Source organism: Molossus molossus, unplaced genomic scaffold (genome assembly GCF_014108415.1).
Source record: "Molossus molossus isolate mMolMol1 unplaced genomic scaffold, mMolMol1.p scaffold_m16_p_6, whole genome shotgun sequence".
NCBI lineage: Eukaryota > Metazoa > Chordata > Mammalia > Chiroptera > Molossidae > Molossus > Molossus molossus.
Window position 1 is genome coordinate 86,907,395 of NW_023425399.1, and position 20,811 is coordinate 86,928,205.

Sequence of the window (20,811 nt, forward strand, 5' to 3'; positions counted from 1 at the left end):
ACTGATATATATTCATCATCATTGTTATATAATAGGTATGCAAAAATACAGAGTAAGTGAGGTTTCTAGATTATAAAATAGCAATTATTATTTTACTACAGAATATTCTGGAATCTGGAAGATTTTTAAAAATATATGGAGGACAAAATCCAGCACCTATTTTTGATAAAAACTCTCAGCAAAGTGGGAATAGAAGGATCTTCCTCAACATAATGAAGGCCATATATGACAAACCTACAACCGACATCAAACTCAATGGGAAAAAACTAAAAGCATTTTCCTTAAGAACAGGAACAAGACAGGGATGTCTGCTTTTGCCACTCTTATTCAATATAGGACTGGAAGTCCTAGCCACGGTGATCAGACAAGAAGGAAAAATAAAAGGCATCCAAATTGGAAAGGAGGACATGAAACTCATTATTCACAGATGACATGATATTGTACATAGAAAACCCTAAAGACTCATCAAAAAACTACTAGGTTTAATAAATTAATTTGACAAAGTAGCAGGATACAAATCAACACCCAGAAATCATTGGCATTTTTATACACCAATAATGAACACACAGAAAGAGAAACTTTAAAAAAATCTCATTTACCATTACAACATAAAAATTAAGATACCTAGGAATAAACTGAACCAAGGAGAGAAAAGACCTATTCTCAGAAAACTACAGGACATTGAAAAAAGAAATAGAGAAAGACATTAAAAAAAAAATGAAAGCATATATCCTGTTCATGGATTGGAATAATCAACATCATTAAAATGTCCATACTACCCAAAGCAATCTATACATTCAATGCATTCCTAATTAAAATACCAACGATATATTTCATGGAACTAGACCAAATACTCCAAAAGTTTATATGGAACCAAAACAGACCTTGAATAGCCACAACAATCTTGAAAAAGAAGAACAAAATGGGAGGGATCACAATACCAGATATCAGGTTATCTACAAAGCATTGTAATAAAAACAGCCTGGTACTGGCACAAGAACAGGCAGATAGATCAACAGAACAGAACAGAGAACCCAGATATCCACCCAAGACATCATACTCAACTAATATTTGACAAGGGTGGCAAGAGCATACAATGGAATAAGATAGTCTCTTCAATAAATGTTGTTGGGAAAATTGGGTAGGTATGTGCAAAAAAATGAAACGAGACCACCAAATTACACCATATACAAGAATAAACTAAAAATGGTTAAAAGACTTAAATGTAGCCCTGGCTGGTTTGGCTCAGCAGTTAGAGCGTCAGCCCATGGACCAATGAGTCACAGGTTTGATTCTGGTCAAAGGCACGCACCTTGGTTGCGGTTTGTCCCCGGCCTTGGTTGGGTCATGCGGGAGGCAACCGTAGATGTGGCTCTAACACATCAATGTTTCTCTCTGTCTCTGTCCCTCCTTCCCTCCCACTCTATCTGATAATAGGTAGAAAAATATCCTCAGGTGAGGAATTAAAAAAAAAAGACTTAAATGTAACTTGTAAAACCATAAAAATCCTAAAAGAAAGGTAGGCAGCAAAATTTCAGACTCATACATAGCAGAATTTTCACCATATATCTCCTAGGGCAAGAGAAACAAAGGAAAAAAATAAATAAACAGGACTACATCAAACTAAAAACTTCTTCACAGCAAAAGAAACTAGCATCAAGATGAAAAGGGAACCCACTGTATGGGAGGACACATTTGCTAATGATACATTGGATAAGGAGTTAATATCCAAAATACAGAGAGTAATCATACAAATCAACAAAAAGAAAAACAATCCAATTAAAAAATGGGCAAAGGACCTGAATAGACACTTCAAGCAGGACATACAAATGGCCAAGAGACACTTGAAAAAGTGCTCAACGTCACTAATCATCAAAGAGATGCAAATTAAAACGACTATCAGGTATCACCTCACACCTGCCAAAGTCACTGCCTTCAAAATATCATCAAACTACAAGTGCTGGTGAGGGTGTGGAGAAAAGGGGACTCTAGTACAGTGCTGGTGGGAATGCAGACTGGTGCAGCCACTATGGAAAACAATATGGTGTTCCTTCAAAAAATTAAAAATGGATCTGCCATTTGACCCAGTGATTGACTTCTAGGAATATATCCTAAGAAACCGGAACCACCAATCAGAAAGACTATATGCACCCCTATGTTCATAGCAGTGCTATTTACAACAGCTAAGATCTGGAAACAGCCCAAGTGTCCAATAGATGAGTGGATTAAAAAGCTGTGGTACATTTACACAATGGAATACTGTGCAGCTGTAAGAAAGAAAGATTTTTTACCCTTTGAGACAATGTGGAGGGACCTAAAGAATATTATGCTATGTGAAATAAGCCAGTCAGAGAAAGACAAGCATCATATGATCTCACTTGTGGACTGTAATGAACAAAATAAACTGATGAACAAAACAGATCCAGAGACATGGAAATAGGAAACAGACTGATAAACCTCAGAGGGAGGGAAGGAGGGCTGGGGGACAAGGGGGCAGTGTAAACCAAAGAACTTATATGCATATGTGCATAACCAGTGGACACAGACAACAGTGCGGGGGGGGGCAGGGAAATGAGAGCAGGGAGGAGGGTGTCAACAGGGGAAAAAAGAAAAGACATCTGTAATAAAAAATTAATTTAAAAAAAGTAATAAATTATTTTTAAAATATAGTGGGTACTCAGTGAATGCATATTAAAGGCCAAAGTAAAAACCATAGATGCCATACCTTTATGTATTCTCTGATTATGTCTCACAACTCCTTAGATTCTAGGGCCTAGAAGGACAAAGATTATGTGCCTACTTTATGTTTTAAGCAACTGTGTGGTAGAAAGCTTAATTTGACAATGTACATACACATTTAATAAGCTGTGTAAAGTAACTAGTAATTAGTACATCAGCATTCCAACTTGGCATGACTTCAAAACCCAGGTTGTTTTTAACCTTACTCTCTGACTGCCAAAATTTACAATGCAAAATATGTAATTTTCAAACCAGTCAGGAGCTCTGCTTATAAAATGTCTTATTCTCTCCATTATTAATCTTATAACCTGGGGAGGGAGAGGATGTTTACAGAACAAATATACAGAATGTACAGTCTCTTGAATAAATAGATATCAAATTCAAAAAGATAGAAGGTAAAAAATGCAATAGAACTCTGATCTGGGACAATTCAATTAAAAAATATAGCACCCTTTTTCTGGCTTATGTTGGTCCGTATGAACAAACTGCCATCCCAAACTAATTACAACACTGGTTGCAAGCATAACGTGGCGATTTGATTCTTTACTAATTTGCATGAAGCAGCGCAAAGGGCACATGAAAACTGTATGCATAAATCAAGAGAATTTCTCTAACTTTAATGAATCATATCTTTTAGGAGATAAGCCACAGTTAAAAGTTAGTTTATATGCCAATTAAGGAAGCTATAATCATAAACAATGTGCCTGTGCCTGGAAATAAATTTAATCAAATAAGGATCATTTTCTTTGCATCTGTGCAAAAAAAAGCAGTAACTTATGTCATTATTACCAATATTTTTTTTTTAATAAAAAGTATTGGAATTCAAGGACTAGGGTAGAAATTCAGCATCAACAGGCAACCAAACATGGACTAATAAATCAGGTACTTCCATAGGTGTTGGTAATAAGAAATAGGTACCTGCTTAGCCCTTGAAATGTCACATGTATAGCCATGCAGGCCAATGCAAGATACTTATGAGTTTGCTGTCTCACAAAACACAGAGAATGAAGAAACAGTCAGTTTCATTGATTTTATCACCTTGATACCCCAATTTGTCAAAATAGTACCAGATCTTTTTGTTGTTGCAGTAATCTGCCTTAATTTTTCTATTAAAACCAAGTTATCAAGAGTTAGAAGTGTAAGTATGAAAGGAAGCCCAATGTGTGAAGGTAAGATAACACAACGTTAAGGCTCGGTTGGAAAAATCCCCCAAAAAAGCATCCAAGTGTCTATGTTATTCATGAGACTGCCAGAAATCATTAACAGAAAAGAAGCACTTGGGAAATCTCAGCCAAAGCCAAAGATTTCTCTAGGAGTCAGTTTTCTCTCTTGAGTGTAGCTATATCATCCAACCCAATAATGAAGTTCACGAACCATATTTTTCATCATTTTATAATGCACAGACATACTCAATGTTCAAATGAATGTATTAATAGAAACCAAATCATAGCACCCACCTCTGAACTTGAGAGAGGCAACGAAGACCTGTGATATGGATAAGTTTTTAAGTCACATCAGAATTCAACAGCTAGGAAAAGGTGATTAGATCTCAAGAAACCTCTCGTGGCTGCTTAGGCATTCATTTTTTCCCTTAATCTTCCATTTAAAGTTATATAAGTACTAAAGAATGTTTGGAAAATTTTTTTAAAAGTCATTATCCATTATCTCTGTCGCCCTAAAACTATTATGTGTAATATTCCCACCTAGTGTTGTTTTTTCATGCATACAAAATCCTTTCTTTTACTTCAGCAGAAATATACAGGGTGAGGCAAAAGGTTTTCAATTGTGAGTATATAAAACACAGAGTTTAGACTGGCTGGTGTGGCTCAGTGGATTGAGAGTCATCCCATGGACTGAGAGGTCCCAGTTTGATTTCCGGTTAGGCATTTGCCCGGGTTGGAGGCTCGAACCCCAGTAGGGGGCGTGCAGGAGGCAGCTGATCCATGTTTCTCTCTCACATCCATGTTCCTTTCTCTCAAAAAAAAAAATCAATAAAAACAAAATGTTTATTCTTGTATTATTTATTAATTATTATATTATTTTCCATACGAACAACTGTAAACTTACTTTTGCTCCACTCTGTATCATATGTCCCTTGCTTTTTTTCACCTAAAATGTTTCTTGGAAATGCTTTCATAGTGGTAGTGCTGTTTCATTCTTTTTCATTTATACCCTGTAGAATACCAAGTAATTTGTTTGCAATTCTGTGTTATTACAAACAATACACAATACGCAATCTGGTACTTACATCCTTATGCAGATATGCAAGTATATTGATGGGATAGATTCCTAGAAGTAGATCTTCTCTAGTGGGTGTTTTATGTAGTTCAAGTCATAGTGTCTAATGAATTCTGCAGCCTGGATATTTCGTGTTGAATATTGTACACAGCAAATATGTTTCATGTTGCTATATAACCTCCAAGACAAAAGTTTTTCATGGTTTACAGGTTCTTATTAAGGGGATATACTCAACCTTTCCTCTAATGTTAGGTAGTTCAACATTCCTAATTATTGTCTTCAATAAATAATGTGAGGTTCATTCACCCTCATACACTTTATCTTGCCCGGGCCTCCTCTCCAGTCCTCTCGCTGCACCCGTCTTCACATAAAGGCATCCCCTCTCGAGAACATGTTCCAGGTCGCCACGACCTTGGAATTCCTTGCCTAAATGGCATGATATATGCTACCACATGAAAACATGATGCTTAGTGAAATAAACATTCAATTGCTTGGGGATTATTTTAAAATGTCCCCAACTGGTTATCATCTTCAGAAAGTTTAAACTTTTAATGTAGTTCAAATCTAACTCCAAGCTTCTGGGTTCTCCATCTTGCTTAAGAAGCTCCCTCCCTCACTCCGCCCCTCCACATTATAGAAATTGTCTCCTGTAGCTGTAGTTGCTCCATTTACATCTTAGTCTATTCCACACTCGTGACTATGTATAAACATAGCAAAAGAATGCATGTGAAATTGTTGGTACTGATTATCTAGCGCTTTTATAGATTAGAACTGGATCCTTTACATTCTATATGTATTATTTCATAAAGAACAAAATAATAAAGAATACTCTCCCCAGCTCTAAAAACAAAATAAACAGTAAATGTAAACACTGCCATCTTCACTGCCAAGCTGAGAAAAGGAACAAAATAAAACAAATCATTTAGGACTGTTCAAATGTACTCAGCAAAAGCCAATTTCTAAATAACCTGTTTCTAAATAACCTGTCTTGATAAGCTTTAGAACAACAAATTTCGGTTTATCCAAATGGAGGAGAAAATAAACCTGTATCCCGTCAGGATCAAATGAACCTGTGGTTCCTCTAAAGCTCAATCTTGGGCTAATTAGTGAAAGAGGCCAGACGACAATAACCAACCCAAAGGAAAGAGGCAGCACCTGATGCAGCAAACAGATGGCCACTAGCAATTTAATGAACAGACACTTTTTGATTTGGATGGATGGTTCAACGAAGGGAGGTTTTTAGCTTAAGCTCGTCCCCTGAGAGCCCCTGATGGCTGGACTCCAGTGATCTGTTCAGGTTATAGCCTTCTCCTCCCACAAGTGGCTTCCATAATTCATAAAAAGCCTAATGTTTATATCAAGCAAGCACAGACCAGGGGTCCACACTCCTTCAAGACCACATCCTAAGTAACTCTTTACTTTCAGCCCCAAACAGGCAGACTGGAAGAGGAAATGCACTTTTTGTCTTCCAAAGATCCCATTTGAGAAGCAGAAAAAGATGGGCAGGAACCAAACCTTACTGAAATAATTTTTTTTAATATATACCTTAAGCCAATGTTCGTGAAAATTTGTTGACAGCTTTGTGAAAGTAGAACCAGGCCTCAGGACAGGGCCCAAGGGTGAAAATGGTAAGCTCAGCAAATGAAAACAGGAAGAAGCCAAAAACGTGCTTCTGTGTACTTCTCAGTTTTGCTTAGAGCTTCTGTGTATTTCAGTTTTGCTTAGAATGAGCACACCCTTCACCGCTCATGATCAGCTCTGGGGGCCCTTCCTAGCACGAACTGTTCATCCAAGTCACAGAGTGCCTGTGTATGAAATTGCAAGTGTTATGCATAACAGAAAGAGATCCCAAACAAAACCAGAGACAGCTCTGACGAGGACTAAGTAGAATACATACATCTAAGTAGAATATATACATCTTTAAGTATTTTCTTTGTGTGTGTAAACATCTATAAAAACAAGGTGAAGAAACAGATGTGGACAGAGGATTAGGGCTCAGCTCAGCTTTGCATTTTTCAAGGAGCTGCCGCTCAGAAATATTTAAATAAATAAAAACTGATGATTTTTAATGTTAGTCTGAAGTTACTGACATCTCTTGGGTTTTGTTTGTGCTTTATGTTATATTTTTCTAGCTAAAAAAAAAATTTTTAAGTTATTTCTCTGTATTAATGCCCTTACAAACCAGTTTTCCAATTACTGTTTCTCCCAGATTCAGTACCCCTTTCATTAGCAGAAAGTTACCTTGCATTAAATTGAAGATTCACAACTTAAATCATCTCCCCCTCGCCCCCCAAATAACTTCACAAACATGTTAAACAGGAAAAGGAAGTTGGAGTTAGGAATTGGAGGCTATAAGAATTTTTGTTTCTAAAGGATTGGCTGTGACTGCCAACAATTTTGTTGTTTTCTCTGCTTTCAAAAAGAGGAATGTGATAATAGCTCCTGGGTGGAATAATTTTGGCTGGACTTGATTAAATCTAAGCTTAAAACATACAGAGAACAGCTTGGACTGCCCTTTTTAAAACATTTTTTTTTTTTTCAAAGAAACAGCTATGCATTTTATCTTACTGTGGTCTTGCCAGATTCAGGGCCTTTGGGGAGTCTGGCATTAGATTAGACACTAACACAGCGAGCTATAATACCCTGGGTAATATGAGTTACATAACTCCAATCAACACTAACGAGTGTGTGTCTCACTGAAACCCTGCAGGTGTACTCTGGAGAGAAGTCCTGAAAGATTCTAAGGTCCTTTCCTTTGCCTCTGTCACTAAGTGCCCAGACAGCATTCGTCAAAGCAGAATGGGTGACAAACAATGGACACATTCAGCTGGCATTTTTATGTGTACTGTCTTTTTCTTTTAGTAAATAAATCATTTTACACTCTATAGAAATGCATCTTAAGCTTTGTTTTTGACACAATTTAGTGATTTCAGGACATAGGATTTTTTTTTAATCCTCACCTGAGGACATGTTTTTATTGATTTTCAGAGTGAGAGGACGGGAGAGAGGGAGAAACATCAGTGTGAGAAAGAAAAATCAACCGGTTGCCTCCCGTATGCGGCCTGACTAGGGATCAAACCCACAACCTAGGTGTGTGTCCTGACTGGGAATTGAACTCACAACCTTTTGTGTTTGCAACCTTTTGGTGTATGGGACAATGCTCCAACCAACTGAGCCACCTGGCCAGGGCAGGACATATGATACCTCTAGAATACTGGGGGGGGGGGGGGGGGAATTATATATGTTGGTGAACTCCTATAGTTCCCATTTTCCAAATTTGAAAATAAATAATATTAAATATTAAAAACTTCCCCATGGGTTTCTGGTTCCAGGACAAGATGGCATAACTGTACTTCTCCCTATCCCTCCTGCTAAAGACAATTAAAAGCACTGAATATTATACATGAAACACACATAAGAAGACTCTGGCCCTGGCCAGTTTTGCTCAGTGGTTAGAGCACTGGCCCACAGACCAAAGAGTCACGGGTTCGATTCTGGTCAAGGGCACATACCTCGGTTGTGGTTCAGTCTCGGCCCTGGTCAGGGTCATGCAGGAGGCAACCAATTGATGTGTCTCACGTCAATGTTTCTCTCTCTCTCTCCCTCTCCCTCTGTCTGAAAATAAAATGAAAAAATAACCTCAGGTAAGGATTAAAAAAAAAGAAGACGACTCTGAATGTTTTTCAAGTGCTGAAAGATTATATATATATATATATATATATATATATATATATATATATATATATATTATAACTCAGTGCCATTGACCTAAACTCCCAGAGGCCTTCACGACAACCAAAGGGATTGTCAGTTTACTCATTTACTAAAGAACATTCTTCACTAACTAATCCCTAAGTAATTGCTAACCCTCGGGTAATAACTAACCCTTGAGTAATCCTGGGGTTGGTGCCAGGGATAATCTATTGAAAACATCTTGACCTTTGAGATGTCTGGGAAACTGAGTAACAGGTAATTAACTAACTGCTAAATTCCGCTTCTGTAACATGCTTGCTTACACGTAGCACCCCCCTTACAAAATCCTATAAAAAGGAGCCATTTTAGCTCTCCGGGGCCGCAGTTACTCCTGTGTGGGACATACTGCAGGTGCCTGCAGACTTAGCTCAATAAACTCCTTTTATTAAACCCCATCTCGGCATTTGAGTTTGGTCGATCTCCTGGGTTACAACATATACATCTCCACTGTAAATATCCTTCAAGAATGAAGGAGAAATCAGATAATCTCAGATGAAAGAACGGTAAGAGAATTGGTTGCCAGCAGACCTGTCCTAAAAGAATGGCTAAAGAAAAAGTTTTTGAATCAGAAAGGAAATGATAAAAGAAGGAATCTTAAAACAAAAGAAAGAAAGAAAGAAAGAAAGAAAGAAAGAAAGAAAGAAAGAAAGAAAGAAAGAAAGAAAGAAGGAAGGAAGGAAAGAAAGAAAGAAGGAAAGAAAGAAAGAAAGAATTTAGGTAAATACAATAAACTGTGTTTGATGGTTGAAGCAAAAATAAATAAGTAACAGAGAGCACCTTCTATTTACTACATGAAATGCTGCCCAATTCATGAATCATTCAATAAAGCCAATTAGATCTCTAATAATAAATAACATTATTTGATATGATTCTTCATATACGTAGAGGAGATATTTAAGACAATTACATTACAAATTGGGGTGGGGGAGTCAAGGGACCCAAAAGGAGGTAAGATTTTTATACTTTATTCAAACTGGTAAATGTCAAACCAGTAGACTGTAATAAGTTATGTATATGTAATATAATGCCTAGAGCAGCCACTAAGAAAGCTATAGAGACATACACTCAAACCACCATAGATAGGTAAAAATGAAATTCTAAAAAGTGTTTTAGTCCACAGAAAGGAAAAATGGAGAAAACAAAAAATAAGATGGAATGTTTAAGCCCTAACATATCAATAATTACATTAAATGAAAATAGTCTAAATTCATAAATCAGAGATTCATAGAGTGGATAAAAATCATGACCAACTGCATGTTATCTCAAGGGCATGATGCTGGGTGAAAAAACCCTTCTCAGAAGGTCACATACTGTATTATTCCACTTACACAGCATTTTCAAAATAACAAAATATAAGTACAGAGAACAGACTGGTGGTTGCCAGGGGGTAACCATAATGAGGGGAATGACTATAAAGGTATAGCATGAGGGAGATCTTTGGAGTGAAGGAATAGTTCTGTACCTTAACTGCAGTGGTAGTTACATAAATCTACACATTATAGAATGGCATAGAACTAACTGCACACGTACGTATGCTATGCCAATGTCAATTTTCTAGTTTGAAAATTGTACTATGGTTACATAAGACGTAACCCTTTACTCAGTTTCCCCAATTGTTATGTTACATCCTATGTAACCACTGAAGAAAACTGGGTAAAGGGTACACGGGATTTCTCTATACTATTTTTGCATCTTCCTGTGAATTTGTAGTTATCTCAAAAACAAAAAACCCTGCATAAATTCAAATCCAGGCTCTACCACTCCATGTGTGAACTTGGGCTATTTAATTAATCTGTGCCTTGGTCTTGTCATTCAAAAAATGAAATAGCCTTAGTTAGTGTGGCTCAGTTGATTGAGTGTCCTCCCAAGCACCAAAAGGTTGCCGATTAGATTCCTGGTGAGGGTACATGCCTGGGTTTAGGGCTTGATCCCCAGTAGGGGGTGTGCTCATACATCAATGTTTCTCTCTCTCCCCTTCTCCCTTCCTCTCTAAAATCAATAAAAACATATTTAAATATATATGTATCAAAATAATTAGGTGTTAGAGCACACATTTTATAAATTAATGACATTTTAAATATCCAACTGTTTTATTTTTTTATCCTCATTCGAGGACATTTTTGCATTTATCTTCAGATAGAGTGGGAGGGAGAGAGGGAGGAAGAGAGAGAGAGAGAAACACCAATGTGAGAGAGACACATAGGCTGGACCCCAACCGGGGCCAGGGACAAACTGCAACCGAGAGAGGTACATGCCCTTAGCAGGAACCGAACCCAGGTCTCCCTAGTCTGTGGGCCAACACTCTAACCTCTGAGCCAAACAGGCCAGGGCTCCAACTGTTTTCTAATCTTCAGATAGAGTGGGAGGGAGGGAGGGAAGAAGAAAGAGAGAGAGAAACATGGATGTGAGAAAGACACATCAATTGATTGCCTCCCACACAACCTCAACCAGGGCTGAGATCCAAACTGCAACTGAGGTATGTGCCCTTGACCAGAATCGAACCCGAGATGCTTTGGTCTGCAGGCTGATGCTCTAACCACTGAGCCAAATGGGCCATGGCAATATCCAAGTTTTTCATTTAAGCCAAAGTTATTTAATTTTCATTTATACTATCACTTTTTAAAAGCAATGAGAAAATTTACAAGACTGAATAAGCACAAGAGAAATTGGACCTTGAGAGTTTTACTATAAAACTCTTTCGAGGTTAATTTTCTTTCTACTTACATGACTCAAGTGATAGTATCTTTTTACAGCACCTTTGTCTTCTTGTAACTCTGTCGAAAGTATTCCAGACAATTTGGTTGTTTCATCTGTTATATTTTTCTTCATAATTCAAATATTTGATGTATCCTTTAGATGTTGAAAACCCAAATTATATGTTCAGAAACTGTTAAATGTCAGCGGGAATGAGAAATTACACTGCAGGCTCCAATGGGATCCCACCACAGTTGCCTTGCTTTATCTGGCCAACAGGTGGCAGCATGCGCCAGGGAAATGTCTGAAGAATCCTGTGACTGGCTTTCCACATGAGAGTATTCAGAACTGCCAAAGAACTGTTGGGCTGTGGAATACAAATAAGCAAAACTGTTTACTCTAGTGCTTCTAGCCAAACTGTATTTCCAAAGCAGTAGAGGTCACTGTGTGGTTTCAAGCATTTTACAACTGGATCCAGTGTCACCACTGTTGCTAATTATCACCTGCTTGTTAATTCACGAGTATAACACAACACAAACTAGCAAGGTCCCTGCCGAGCCAGAGAGGAGAATGGTAAAGAAACAACAGAAACTTGAGAAAATAAGAAATTGAAAAATGCTTGAGTAATCTGAAACATCTCTCACATGCACATTTTATAAACTTTCAGTCTAATAAATATGATTAATATGTGATTTATTTTAGTTTATAATACTAACCCTTTATGTACAACTATATTAACAAAGATGCTAAAAAATACAATCTAACTACAAAAGCTAGTGATTTTAAAGTTGTTTAATTTATTCATTCTTTTTTTAAATTATTGAATTTATTGGGGTAACATTGGTTCGCAAAATCATACAGGTTTCAAGTGTACAACTCAATAAAAATATCATCTGTACACTGCATTGTATGCCTGTTACTCCAAGCAAAGTCTCTTTCTGTCCCCATTTTCCCCTTTCTACAAATAAATGCTTCAGTAAAAATAGACTAATTTATTCCATGGCATATGTACTTCTGTTTAGAGTGACATGCAACATCTTCATATATTTTATTATCCCTGTAAGATGTTACTAGCATGTAATCCTTTTATAAACTAATAAACTTATGGTAAAATGTTGGGAAAGTTAGAGTTAAAAAATAAACTATTGCTTTGAGTTTGAGTTTATTTTGTGTGGTTCAATTCAGCCATTAACAGAATGCATTCACTTGCATGTTTTCCTAATTTTATTTTATTCTGCTATGTTGTCATACTTACCTACACAAATTGTTAATTAATGGTAACTTTGATTTTTAAAATGTCTGAGGTTCTGACATGCTCTCTATTTAAAGGGTTTGTATCCCTAGTTTCCATGCAGTTTCCTAGGAGACTGAAAAATCAGTTACTATTTAAACACAAAACTAAACTGACTATACATGTTTAACAAATAATTGACTTGAGACTTGCTTTAAACCATATAGGGGAGTAGCCACTAAGCTTAGAAATGTGTCAAGTATGAGTCAGATTATGAACTTGAATTTCAGTTTGGAGACTTTTGTAGCATATCATCCTGCGCAGACTCACTGTTGTCTCCGGCAGGACACCACTGGAAGAACTAGAATCACGGTCACCACTACAGCTCTACTACATAACTCACCGCGCTGGTGAGTGCGGGGACCAACTGTTAGATCTTTCCACACTCCAGCTGCATGCAACCATACTAGACATTTGTTAAATGTCCAAGTGAAAATGATGATGATATAGATTTGGTTTGCTAAGAAATTGAACAAAGGAAATTTACCAAAGAACTAAATTTTGATACTGTTTGAAGGCTAATTCCTAAAAATAAATACTTTTAATTTTAAAAAGAAATGTCTCATATGATCACAGTGCTTTGCTAGGTCCACGGAATACTAATATGAATAAGTCAAGAAATGGAAATCATAACAGAGCTCTTCCTGGGCGATTGAAGAAGGTTTCACAGGGAAAATAACATAAACTGGCCTTGAAGGACGCTGATGATCTCAACCAAAAGTAATAAGATCATTAAAGACAAAAGTTAAGAGCAAAAACAAAGAAGTTGAACAGAATATGATAAGAGAAATGGTGCCTCAGCTTTTGTGCCCAAATGCACAAGGGAGAAACAGCTATGGGTCAGAGGGAGGAAAAGCTGAATGGCATGGTAAGGGTGTGCACCTTATATTCTGAGGATAGAGCAAAGCAGCAAAGATTTATAAATAGGTGATTACATAATCAGATTCATGGTAAGACCCTAGCAGCAATGTGAAAAATGCATAGGAGAAAAAGGCATCGGAGGCAAGGAGATCATCTGAGAAGCTAGTACATGAAAGACAGAAAGGCCTGAATTGAAATAGAAAAGACAACAAATTGGAGCTATTTCAGATGATGATCCCAAAGGATCAGAGTTTTAAAATGACCAATTCCTGGTTCTTCACACTGGCTCTAAAATTCCTGCTTAATCATGACAGTGTGAGGCAAAAAAAAGGCCAGTTAATAAGTAAAACAATTATTCTATTATAATAATTCCATAATAATAATTGTTTAAGAAGGTGAAAAATGGCCCTGGGCCAGTTTGGCTCAGCGGTTAGAGCGTCGGCCTGCGGTCCTGAGAGACCCGGGTTCGGTTCCCGCTAAGGGCACGTACCTCGGTTGCAGTTTGTCCCCGGCCCTGGTCGGTTGTGCAGGTGGCAGCCACTTGATGTGTCCCTTTCACATCGATGTTTCTCTCTCTCTCTCTGTTCCTCTCTCTCCCCCACACTCTACCTGAACAAAAAATGGAAAAATGTCCTCGGGTGAGGATAAAAAAAAAAAAAAAGGTGCAAAATGGAGGCAGGTGGCTGAATTGGACTTGGCCGTGTAAATGTTGAAGCATTGGTGGACTATCCAGGTTAGACGTTTGCACAAGTTGGAAATTAAGATTTGGGGCTTGGCAGATGTAATGTCACATAATAAGAACTATATATTTGGTCTTCACCCCCCTATCCTGGCACAGACTGAGCCCTTAACCTGTGGAGGCTGGGCTCACTCTGGGTAGCTCATGTCAGAATTGAATTAAATTGTAGGACACCCCGTTGGTGTCTGCAGAGAACTGGGGAAGCGCTTGCTGTGGAAAACTCACATATTTGATGTCAAAGGTGTTATGAGTAGAGACACAGTTTTCCTCTAGGAGAAAAGTCAGGGATGGAAACACAAATTTGGCATCATTTATGCAGGAGGAGCAGAGTGGAGTCGCTCCATGAGAGAAGGCATATATAGGAGAAGGGGAGGGTGTTACAGAGCAGCTCAGCAAAAGCCTATGTAAGGAAGTAGGTAGTAAAGAGGGGCTACCTGGGCAAAGGGTAAATGGAGTGGGAGAGAAAAAAATAGTGCTCTGGAAACTGAATTTTTAAAAAATGGGTAGGCTATCAACAGTGGCAAATGCTGGAGTTCACAAAAGACAAGGATTGAGAAGAGGCAGTGGATTTGGCAACAAGGTCACTAGAGGAAACTGGATTGAGTCAGGTTGAGGAATAAGTGACTACGTATCGTTATTTCCATACTTCAGTGATCTCCAAAAATTATACTTTAGTATAAAAGAAAACTATAGTTTAAATTTTTTTTCAATATACTATCTTTCAATGGAGATGGAACTGTGATTTTTTTAGAGAGAAAGGAAGAGAGAGAGAGAAACATAGATGTTTCTATGAGAGAAGCATCAGCTGCCTCCTGCACGCCCCCTACTGGGGAGCGAGTCCTCAACCCGGGAATTGAACTGGGACTTCTCAGTCCACTGGCCAGGCAGTAACATTGGCTCTTAAAGAGGCAAGCATCAGCTGTCTAAAACGCCACAAGAAAGAATACCTCATTTATCCAAAAGCAATATCCAAAATACAGTTTTGTTTTCAATGTTTGTTTATACTGTATTTAAAGTATTAACACTAAAAGTAAAGAGAACAGTAAACCACTATGCCCAGTGTGAAATAAATCCAGAACCCATAAATCAAAGGATAAAAACTGAACACTCAAGAGATCCAAAGAAAGCAATATTTTATATTTCCTATGTATTTTTTCAGAATTAAACGGCATTACTACATTAATCTTAGCCCTAGTGTTCTTTAATTCATTTACTAAAAATAAAGCAACATAAATCGAGTTACCAATCCTGCTTCGGCCCTAGGAGTAGATAGGACACTGGTTATGTTAAATTGACCTCTAATTTTAACCACTGTGAAATACTTTTTGGTATCCCCTGACAAGAGAGCAACAAAACCATTTTCAAAGGTAAATATGTCCTCTTACATGTCAACAAAGTGAAGCCATCAACAGCGGGAAAATATTCCTGTATTTGAGCCTATCTTCCCCGGGGGAAGAAAATACTAAAATTCAGCTGCCATAATGTCCCTTTAAAAGGGCAATTTTGATGAGATATGTGAAAACAAATTCCAGTCAGGCATAAACACAGAAACCTAACACCCAAGGCAACTAAATCTGGCCACAGTTGCTTTTCTGTGGTCAAGTGGCTCAATTTCCCATTTAAAGGTAAACACTTGGACATCACCACCAAACCAACAGTACCACTATTGTTTCTATTCTGAATTATTTCACTTAATGTGAACATCAGGCCTCTGGGCAACTGAGAACTTCCCTCTTCGACATGAAGACTCTGGCTTATGGTTTCTGATTTATTTTTTTTCTTTAGTGAACTCAATGCTTTTATGACCAGGAAATAAAGCTTTTTTGGTTATTGTTAGTTTGTTTAAACAGTTCATTCAAGTCACTCAAGGAGGCCCCAGTTGGTGTTTTAGAAAAGGAATCCCAGTAGACTATAAAGTCTATAAGCACAAAAATGAGAGAGATTTTTGTTGGTTTTACACTCGGCCAGATGCCCAGCACTTAAAAGAGTCCCTGGTCCATGTGGACATCGGGACATAATTGTTTAAAGAATGGATCAGAATCCACATCTGTCGGACTCAGAGGTCTACACTCTACCACATCACAGTTTCCCAAACTAGTTTGATAACAATCTTTTCGGGGATTTGTCAAAAATATAATTTCCTAGAACTCTTCCTAGACATTCTGATTGAAGGCCTAAAAATGTGTGTTTTTAACAAAGACCCTAATAATTCTTACCATCATGCAAATCCAGATCTGTAGAAATGTTCCTTCTTCTGCCTCCACACTCTCAACAACTCAATCCTTCCCCCCCCCCAAATACCAACAATACACATTCATGGAGCACTATTCTAAATGGATTAATTCACTTCATATTCATAAAGACCTTGTGAGGAAGGTACTACAACTATCCTCATTTTTTCAGAAAAGGAGACTGAGGCACAGAAAATTTAAGAAGTATGTGCAAGAATACAGAGCTAATAATTGAGAAGTCAGGGATTTGAACCCAGTCTCGCTCCAGAACCTGAACTTGTAACCAATACATTATTTTGCCCATATCTACTTGTCCCATTTGTCCCCAAATTGCTGGCCCCAAATGTTCCTTTAGGTTACTCATTTCCATTCTTGGTAGTGAAATTCAACTTGTAGTCTCTGTATACATGGTCACAAATTTCAAACTGATCGTTTATATAAAGGACGTTCCACCAAAAAGTATTCAATTGAATCTTTTTAATGTGACCAAAAGAAGCCATTTATAAGGAATATACTATTATCTGCAGAATAATCCCAGTCATAAGAATATAATATAAAATAATGAATTTTTGAAAGCCAGACAAATCCAAGAAAGGTAAGCAAAGTAGGTTGTACCTCCTGAACAGTATTTAAAGTAAAAGTATATTTGACATTCAGGAGGCCTAAAGATAACATTGAGTAGTATATAAATCAGTCATTTATTGCCATGCTGCCCAACAAGATTAAAGAAAATTAATTTGTCATTAGACACTGTCAAACAGAAATCCAATGAGTATTCAATAAATTCACTGTTGTGTAAAAAAATTCAATTAAAACCTAAATCTTCTAGATTGCTACAACAAAAGAATGTAGGTAATTAATACAAGCTCAAGGCGACCAAATTGGATTTTTAAACATGACCAGTTTACTACAAATAATAGGTACAAAGAAACACGTAAGGTGTCATGTAGTACTCAAGCCCTACAGCTTAAGAAAAAAAAAGTTTTCTCTCCAGACTCTCCTGTTTCCTACCCACAAAACCATTACAAAATGTTTCCCTCTGCTTCTTTAGCTAGTTATTCTTTTCACTCTTCATACCCCATGCACTGAGAAAGGCACTGTCTTTTCCCTAATCCTAGAACGAATCTTTGTTGAATCATCCCTCGGGCAGAATAGAATCCTAGCTTGAGATCTTTCCGAGGTGGCTGACAGGAGTGAGGGCTAGCATGCGGTATGTCACTGTGGTAAACCTGAAAAGGGAGGGGGGAAAGTGAAAAGAACAATAAGGGCCTACCTGTAGCTTTAACTCTGTTCTACGCCTGATAAATGTGAGAGTGCAGCTCATGAGCAACCTCCAGGGCCCTGACACTGAAGCAAAGAAAAACAACTTTGTTTACTGTCTTGGATACTACAAATAAGTATTGTCTCATTCTCTTAATACACGTATTATCTGTCTCTAAAAAACACAAAGCTCAATTGGTGACATCATGGTAACAGCATGGAATATAATAGTATAATAACTATTCCTGATCATCTGTAATTGATGACTTGCATCTTGAAGTCACTGGGCCATGCTAACAGCCCAAAGTTTGTTTCTTGTTTTGTGACAAACATCTCCACCACTAGGCACTTGGAAACCTTATCCACAAACCCTCCAACCACAAGCCCCAACAGTATGCTTTGCTTCCTGCTCAGTAGGGGATGCCCCCACCTACCTATTTCCTGGCACTGTAATGATAAAGGTTTCGTCCCAGTTCTTTCTCTCTCTTGTTCTCAGTGACCCCGTGTGACCTTGCGTAGCATAGGGTGCCTCCCACCCTCTGGGGAAATTCTTTCAAAGGCAGTTTTCTCTGTGTCTGTCATCTTACTATACCAATAAAATAAACCCCAGGTTCAAATAAATACTCCAAGCATACTATCCCAAATTTCCCTTTCACAATTCTCCCCTTCTTTGAATCCTTCAAATGTTAAAATCACTAGTCGTAGCACCGCTAAAGATAACTCGAGGTACATGAAAAATTCGGAGCGTTTATTTGAGCAAACATCTATGGGAATCAGGCAGCACCAAACTGAAATGCTACGGGCACTCCAGCAGGAGCTCAGGGACAGAAAGGCTTCACAGAGCAGAGCCAGGGAATTCTTTGCCTGGCTACAGCTGACGTGGTTGCTGTCTTTGAGAAGGCCTAGCTGGCTCTTTGTGATCCTTTGTTAAGTTTCTATTTCTTAACCTGAGGCATTTATTGGTATCCATTCTGACTTAGGTTTGCTTTGCTTATGTAGGCTGCAAGGCGAGAGCCACTTTTTCAAATTACCTGTCCTCTCTCTGGTATATGTATCTGCGGGCCGTACTAGAGAGAGAACACTGGAAAAGCAAAGCCCCTACTCGTGTGGAATTTACACTCGGGAGTTGTAAGTCATAAGTAAAGTGAGAAAGATATTTTTTTTTACCGCTCCTCCTTTTATTCTAATGTCTAATATAAGAGGCAGAACTGCCATTCTCCAGAACATTTTCTCAATGCCTTGAGATTTGGCTTCCCCACAATTGTCACTTTGGCTCAAATAAACTCATAAAAACCCTCTCCAGGTCCGCGCCCTTCCAGGAGTACCACGGGAGTCACTGAAGGCCGCGTGGGCTCCACCGCGGAAGCCACGCAGGGGGCGGCCAGCGGGAGCAGCAGTCCCCACGCCCCGGCTTTCCTTACCAAAGCGCTGGGTCCAGCGAAAGACACCGAGTGGGAGGATCCTCGGAACCTCACTAAGCCCAGTCCCATCCTCCCCAAGCCCTGTGATCCGGGCTGTTTGCACTGTGGGGCTGGCCTGGGAGCCTCCCCCACTCACTTCCCCTGACAGTCTCCTCACTGCAGCTCCCCGAGAGTGAGTGAGACACAGGCCCTGACCTCCCCAGTCCTCCTGCCCCTGGAGAACACCCCCACCAAGCCCTGGGGCTGCTTGGGAAGAGCCCCTGCCACACATCAGGAAGCTTATCTTTTTTTTTATTCCTCACCCAAGGATAGTTTTCTATTTATTATCAGATAGAGTGAGAGGGAGAGAGAAACATCCATGTGATAGAGTCACATCCACTGGTTGCCTCCGGCAGGGCCTGACCAGAGCGGGTCCAAGGGCAACCGAGGTAGGTGCCCTTGACCTGAATCAACCCCGGGGACTCATTGGTCCCAGGGCACACGCTCTAACCGCTGAGCCAAACAGGACAGGGCAGGAACCTTATATTTTATTTCATCTGAATCCCTCTCTTTTCTTACCAGTGTTTCACATATACTAATGTTCAATATTTGCTGAATGAGGAAAGGACACATTTCCCTTAAGCATCAGAAGCCTTTTCTCTACCGTTTATTATTGAATAGTGGCTTACAGTTAAGAGACTGTCAATGGGTTTACCTCACTTGATGAAGACCATGAAGTAGAGCACTGCCGAATGATACAGAAATTTAAGCAGCTGAACTTGACTAAATGAATAGGTGTACTCACCAATCACCAGTGTGTGAGCCAGGAAGCGGGCCCTCGCCAGACACTGAACTTGCTAGTGCCTTAATCACCAACTTCCCAGCCTCCAGAACTGTAAGAAAATTGTCATTGTTTATAAGCCACCATGTCTGTGGTCTTTTTGCTTTAGCAGCCCAAATGGACTAAAACACCATGTAAGTAGAACTTGTTGGTCAAGGATCTTAAAAGGTGATCAGTTGCTATCCCACTAGAAATTTAAACCAAGTCCTGGAAATTACCTCTAAATCTTTAGTCTACATCTCTTCACACCTAAGTAATTGATTTGTATTTTAAACATAGCGTGTTCCATCTTATAAGGAATGACAGGAATTTGAATTTTTTTCCTAGTGTGTCCCTTTCTTACCTGTATAGGTAAGAAATAAGATTATCTGTTGAGGTAAATGCTACTGTTACACTGTTAGCATTCATCCACCTATCCTCTTGTTTTGTCTTTAACATTTCTGCCTTTTTAACATAACCCTATGCTGGGAAAATTTCCTGAGCTGTTTCTAAAGGGCCAGCAGACTGAAGAAAGAGGCTGACAGCTCCAAAATTAAACAAAGTTTGTAGGGGGAACTTACAGGCAGAAGCAGAGACTTGAGAGGCAGCAGGATAGTGAAATCTTCACACGCAAAAGAGCATGCAGCTTCATATATATACATACAGTTGTCCCTCGTTTATCACGGTTAACCCGTTCCAGGCTCTAGCGGTTGCACCTGGCGTTGAAGGATTCCTGGGGTGCTCGAATACATAGGCCTACAGTCCATACATACAATAATTTTAAT